The sequence below is a fragment of the Pundamilia nyererei genome, unplaced genomic scaffold (assembly GCF_000239375.1).
Source record: "Pundamilia nyererei isolate P.nyererei 1_Seehausen unplaced genomic scaffold, PunNye1.0 scaffold00014, whole genome shotgun sequence".
NCBI classification, from domain to species: domain Eukaryota; kingdom Metazoa; phylum Chordata; class Actinopteri; order Cichliformes; family Cichlidae; genus Pundamilia; species Pundamilia nyererei.
The window spans coordinates 6182585-6189890 of NW_005187415.1; the positions used below are offsets into that span (position 1 = coordinate 6182585).

The window sequence follows — 7306 nt, forward strand, 5'->3', positions numbered from 1 at the left end:
ACACACAGAGAGATACAGCGGTGCAACAAGGAATGCAGTGATGAGGGTGTCTAAATGAAGACAGATTACATGTTTAGACTGTGTGAAGACCCACAGATTCTTCGGTCAACCTCATGGACCAAACTGTCAGTGTACAAATGTCCTATCATGCATCTAAACTGACAGGGGAAGCTGGGACATGGGTCGGTAGATTAATTTCCTGGCCAAATTAGGCGCTGTCAGGTATCCCAGTGTTTAATAATAAAATGAGTTATTTGAATATTTTGGGGGTTTTTTTTGTTTTTAGTGATAGAGGGAGGGAGGGAGATCAAAGACCTACAGGTGAAGATCAAACACTACAAACTAGGGACAAATATCATTTGGATATGTTTGATGCCTTAATTATTTGCAGCATATTTACTGATAACTCAGTAAGTAAAAATGTCATTTGCATGTATTAGTGTTTCATTTTATCTTATGAGCCATGAGAAGACCTGCTGATATTAGAAATAACTAAAATTCTTATTATGATATGAAATTTAAAATAAAGAGCAATCAGTGAACTATATGAGATTGATACTTAGTCCCATTTATGCCAGTTATACATTAACGTATTGCTTTTCTCTTTCATGGCACGCATTTTTAATTTCTCTTTGCTATTTGGGCTGATTGGGACCTGATGAATGTAAAAACAAAGAATTATGTTTTTGTTTTTTGTTTTTAACCTGATTTTTGTTCCTGAGAAAAATTAGATCCACATATGAGGACACTCGCTTTAAATTTCGATAGAACAGTGGTAGTATAACGTCCTCGTAAGTAAAGCAATATTTAGTATTTTGGTCTAGACAACCCAAAATGTGATATCCACATATGTGGACGCCAGGTCCTAGGAGTTTAAGGTTTTTATACCACACTACGCATCATGCAATCAAAAAAATAAGCGTCTTTAACTCTATGAAATACTTTTCCTTGCTATTACTAAGAATGGTCTTTTTCTTCGTCTGTGAGCCAATCAATTAAATAGTTTTTATACAAACATTATTTAACATTATTTAACACATGGACTTTTTCATTCCAGACTGTGAGACACTGGAACAGTCTCACAGTCTTTCCCCTTTCCTTTTATACAAACACCGGTACACAGATTCTGACTCACACGTATGCAGAGAGGCTAATGGAACATTACTCTTGTTAAAGCTAACAGTGCGTCTAGTTTTATACCATATCTGAGGGTTACCTGCCAGCACAAGGCGCTTATAAACCCCTGGTGATAAAATGATATTTATTCCAGATGCACTTGTCTCATTCTGGGCCTCTCTGTGGCTCTCCCTTCTTCTCCGTCTGACACACACACACACACACACACACACACACACACACACACACACACACACACACTATGCTTGACATTCCCAGCTAAGCACATGCTTATGACAACTGATGGTTGTGGCTACTGCTATTGCTATGTAATTGTTAAAGACAACTGTTTCGAGTGCAGCACTCTTTTGCCGAATCTTTGGATGATTCTACTGTGAAAGGGCACTTAAAACATAGTACGCTCTTGCCACTGTTGGCAATCTGTCCTTATCATTAAAAATAACAAAGACGATGGAGCCAGCACATTGTGGAGGAAAGGGTCCCAGTGGACGTGCAGCCTTAGATCTGTAACTCCCCTTTCAAGTCTTTCCGAAGCAACAGGATGGAGGAAGGTCTGCTAACAAAGAATAATATCTTGTTAAAGAGGTTAGTTCTTTCATACTGTAAGTTTTCCATTTTGGAATACACCTTTTGGATTAAATCCTGTGGTAATTTTACACTAAACGTCTCAGTGACTACTTGACGTTGTGTTGGCAGTAGTGTACATATACACACGGTATCTGTCATAGGATTTTGTGTTGATGAGCTCTTTTCTCTGTCTGTTAAGCCAACAAAAGCACTGTATCAGAAAAACACATTCCTTGTTATTTATTTCAATATCACTGCTGTGATGGTGCAGTGGGTGAACCAAAAAAGATTTGCCATTGAAATAACATCATATATAACATGCTGATGAGACAACTTAATAATATTCTCACAGCTAGATTCCTGAAAGATTATTGTTGGATGGAATAAGCTCCATCCTATAATTCATTAGCTTGCTGAAGCACCTTAACAGGCCAAGCTTTGGACAGCTGGCCTCTCATTTGACACAACTGAGGATACTTTGGAATACAGAGGAGTTCATAGCTGACTCAGTGACTGCAAGGTGACCAAACAAGCCTAAATCATCACCCGTCCACCACCATTTAATATCAAGTGTTTGTGCTGATACACTGTGTTTGGTATTTGCTAAATGTGATGCTGTGCATTATGGCCAATCATCTGCACTTTGGTCACATCTGTCAAAACAACATTGTTCCGGAAGTTCTCTGGTGTGTAAACTTTTTAGAGTGAAGGGTTTTAGAGTGAAGATCTCTTGGAAACTTTCTAAGCATATTTGTTCATTCTTTTCTTTAATTGTACCGTTATGAACTTCAACATTTAACATGCTAACTGAGGCCAGTAAAGTCTGAGATGTAGCTTTTGGGTTTTTTCTGCAGTTCGTCTGAGCATTGCACGGTCTGACCTTGGGGTGAATTTGCTGGGACGTCCACTCCTGCAATTGTATTAATATACTCCTAAATGCTCCAGATCAGCAAATTGCCAAAACGAATGCTTGTATAAAGGTGCTGGCATTTGCTGTTAATTGATTAATGAAGTGCATTTGATTAGGAGCACCTGGCTGTTACTTAGATTCTTAAATTCCTAGCAGTAAAGTCTGGTTAGTCTGGTCCCATGATTACTTTCTTTTCCACATGACATGAGAAACACTGAAAAACACTAAAAACCATTCCAATGATAAGTTTACTGAGTTGTCATCGTAAATTCACACATACTGGTCCACCTGCCCGTTTTTCCCCCCACCAGACAAGGGATCAGATTTACTAAGCAGAAAAAAATGAGGGTGAGACTGTAACTGGAAACAAAAAAAGCACAGATTTCAATGGAAAGTTCTGGGGCTCATCTACTAATGTGCAAAATGATGACACAGCTTGGAACTTGTACTCGGACAAATATAACGTAGGAGCTGTTTTTATGTTTTCTTGGGGGAAAAAACATGACAGCGCAGACCACAGAGAGGCAGAAGAATGAGATGTTTTCTGTGGAAGAAATTGCAGGTGTCAGTGGAGGAAGTAAATAGCAACTGCTGTTAAAAAAAACAAAAAACCTCATAATTGCAATGTCCATTCTGCTCACAGAAGGAATATCTGAAATTCACTGAGGTCAGTGAGGGCAAGTCTACAGGGGAACGTGTATTCCATTGACGAAATTTATAAGACAGCATGAACAGTAAGGAGATGCACAAAGTAGATGTCACATTTATAGAATACCATAAACCTGAATCTGACTGGCAGCCTACATTTGCTCTACTTCTATGTTTTCTTATTGTTTTTTCTTTTACACCATCAGGAATTGTATACACACACACATACACTTACACACTTTATCAATATTTCTTACTGCAGATGATGACGTATAATTCACCTAAATCCCCTCTCCCCAGATTTAGCCTGAAACTCTCACAAACACAAACCACAAAAAGAACTTCTGTCCACACCTTTCCATCACTACCTTTTCACTCTGTAAATCCCGACAGTAGCTTTCAGTGCCAAAGAGCTTCGGTCTAGTCCAGGAACTGATTTACTGTCTTCTCAAACAACATTTGCCAGTGGTGACTTCAATATAATTTTATGTGTAAATTTATGGTCATGGAAAATAAATCATGGTTAAAGTTAGAGACATGTAACAATGGGAAAAAATTAAATACATGATATATGCAAGACAGGCTGGAGTAGGAAAATATATTTATTACTCCAACAACTGCAGCTGCGTGATGGCATGCAGGCTTTGAAACCAGATTGAGGTTGCTTGTGACAATGACCACCACCCTTATCCACCACCTCGCTATATTGGACAGCCTTCTTATCATAAAGGGATGTAAACTGTTGGGAATTGTCAACTATCGGTGTAATTCATTGGCCAGGAAATGCTGACTAAAGATTCCAGTCCTACAGACAGTCCATATGTTTTCATTTAAGCTTTTTACAAGTTATTAACAAGTTTCCATCTAAAATTTCTCTCACTTATTCTCTATCAGTACTCCCCACCCACACTGCAGCTCTCGTTTCCATCATTTCCTTTCCCTCATCCTTCACCACTCGTGCTATCTCTCTGTCTGTAAAGAAGACTGGAGGAATTCTTTCCGTCATTTGGCGGTCGTGTGCCATGATGTCATCGCTGTGGCGACAAGGCAGACAGTAAGCAGATATACACAAATGCACCAGGCACCTGACCCCAGCCCCAACACACACACAAACACACACAGGGGCTCTCTCCTTTCTAAAACCACTTAAGGCCCCTCACTTTATCACAAACCCTAATGCCTGGTCTTAGATCACTCGCATTTTTCTACACACACACTGAAGCAGCTTCCCATGTACGCTGCATTATCTCTTCATGCTGTTGCCCTTTAATGCAATCTGCCATGTGTATATGTGTGTTTGTGCCTATACTACTGCATTGGTATTTTGTGTAAGGGTGTATGTGCATGCTCACAGGCTCTCTGTGTGTATTCAAAGCCTTATTCCTTGCATTAGTGTCTATATGACTGAAGTGTGTGTATGTGTGTGTGCCCCTGTGTCTGTAAAGTAGATTCAGTGCAGTGTGATACTGGCCAGTCTCTTTCAAAGACAAACACAGAGCTATTTTAGAAATAATCCCCGTTCTCTGTTCTCTGTTTCCGACTGAACAAAAAAGCTCTCCATTGTTTTCTGTGACACTGTCTGCTCTGGTTACCCTCGAGGCTGCTTGCGGGACGCCAGAGTTAACCCCTGTATTACGCGGTGCGTGTCAAGCACTGTGATGGGACGTTTTCTTTAAAAAAAACCCAACAATATTCATGAATTGTTAAGACTTTTTAATCGCACTTAAACTTTGATATAGTTTTTAGTTTTTTCTCCCCCTGGTGCATAGTACTCCCGCAAAACCAGCTCGACCCCTACTTGACCAGTGTTGAGAAATAAGTGAGTTTCGAGGTAAGCAAAAACAGCAAATTCACTTAGCTGGCGACTGGGGATTCGGAAAAATATGTTAATTACACTCTATAATCACGTTAACCATCAGTGCTTTGGTTCTCTTTAAACAAAAGCAGACAGGAAAGTTTTGAAAACAGCGAAACAAAGAAAATCAAACTCATTCCAATCTCCACAAACTGAGATAATTCTTATTATTTATAGAATTTATGTAGCAGTTAAAGGACTGTGTCTGCTCTCCATTAACCCTGTAGATCTGCCCATGCCACTTCTGAGCTGCTTCACCAGAAGATGAAAGAAGTTAGAGAATTACAAATTTGTGAGCTGGTTTCTGTTTTATAGGCTGAAGAGATGCCTTAAAATATATCCAACTGCATTGCATAGAACGGAGCTTTTTTTGGTTTTTTATCTAACCAACCAATAAGATGAGTCGATCAGGCCAAAGGAACCAATTTAGATGCTCCAGATAAACTAGAGCAAAAGCTGGCAAACTAAAGTCGACAGCATTGCTATAAAACTTCAACTTCTTACTTCAGCTTCGATACAAATTTGTCTGGGGAAAAAGAAATATATGATCAAACCTTTATCAGGTGTTCTTTTTCTCAAATTTTCCTTATTGTGGTCTATGTGTCAGGGCATAAAATGTGTAAATGTGCTCATTTTGAGCCCTGCTGTAAAAAGAGGGCACTGCAGTGGTGAACAGTGTAGTTTCACAGCAAGGTCCGGCTTGTAGGTAGTTTGAACCCAGGACCATCTTGCTATAAGGTGACAGTGGCTACTGAAAAAGACTGGGGCGCCTTTCTGTGTGTAGTTTTGTATGTTGTCCCCGGGTACTCCAGCAGTCCAACAACACACATGTTAGGTTGACTGGTGATTATAAACTTGCTGTAGATGTGAATGGTAGCCTGTCTCTCTGTTTTAGCCCTGTAATAGACTGCTGACGTGAACAGGCTATATCCTACTGGGGTAGGCCGGTCAGAGCCGACCCCATTGGTTCTCCAGGGTTAAAAATTTTTAGACCTTACCAACTTAGCTTGAAGGTGACTTTAGAGAAAAATTGACACATGAAATTTGGAAATTGTGTGAACAGGCATACCATTAACTAATGATAAAAAATCCAGTTTCCTGCTTTTTCTCTTTTGTGCCAACACGTTCTCACTCCCAAAGCGTAAAATTTTACGCTAGGTGACAAATCGTCAACATATTACGTTTTTGGCTACCCACCACGTTCCTAAATGATGACCTCGGAAAAATGAGGAAATATGAGAACCGTATGGACTCAATCTACACATGTTCGCTCTTTTTCTTCAAATCGCTTAGAAACACGCTATTTAACATCATTACAGTCCTGGTTAAGGTCAGGAAAAAGGTTATGGTTAGGCCTAGGGATAAGGTTAGGTTTAGGGCTGGAATACAACGCCGAAGGTCTCCTTTCGCGTTCCTCAGGAACGCCGCGGGACGTGACAAAACGTCGGCATGTTACGCCTCGGGAGTGAGAATGGGCTGTTTGTGCATGAGGAAGAAACAGGGAAGCAGCGAAGGGGCAAAAGATTGGCTGTGATATTTTTGTTTAATGTCAGCTAAAAGATAATTTTTACAAAGAGGAGAGTGCAAAGTAGAAATGAGAAGAATAAAGCTGTCTGTCAGTTGTGGCTAACAACACGTGAACTCACACATATTGTGCAAACAGACACACAGAAACAGAGGTAGTGCTAAGATGTTGATTGGAGAAATCTGCGATAGAGAAAGGAAAAAAAAGACTTCCTCGTTTTTGTTTTTTAAACCTTTGCTGATACGCTTTTAGCTCTGTTTCCGACAATCCTCGCATGCATAAGCACATGTCTTTGGTTGGTTCTGCTGCTCATGACTGTGCATAATCTAATTGTACGTGAGGATGTAAAATTAATAGATTTCTCCTCTTTCTCTTTCTCTCTCTCTCTCTGTCTCTCTCTCTCACACACACACACACACACACACACACACACACACACACACACACACACACAGTTTCTGGGTCTCCTGAGTGGGTAGTATTTCTCTCCCAGCTGACAACTTCTGTCCTGCGGCGGACAACCAGCAAGTAGACAACTCATCTGCTTCAAGCCCAGCTCCCTCACTTTCTCTGCCTCTCTCTCTCACACACACACACACACACACACACACACACACACACACACACACACACACACACACACACCATACATTAAATATATACA

At 40.2% G+C, this 7306-nt stretch overlaps 1 protein-coding gene across 16 annotated transcripts in view; it reads right to left on the reverse strand.

Annotated features, from left to right (window-relative positions):
• LOC102193240 (ELKS/Rab6-interacting/CAST family member 1-like) overlaps positions 1-7306 on the reverse strand; it is a 135359-nt gene that overhangs the window by 43280 nt on the left and 84773 nt on the right. The window lies entirely within an intron of this gene.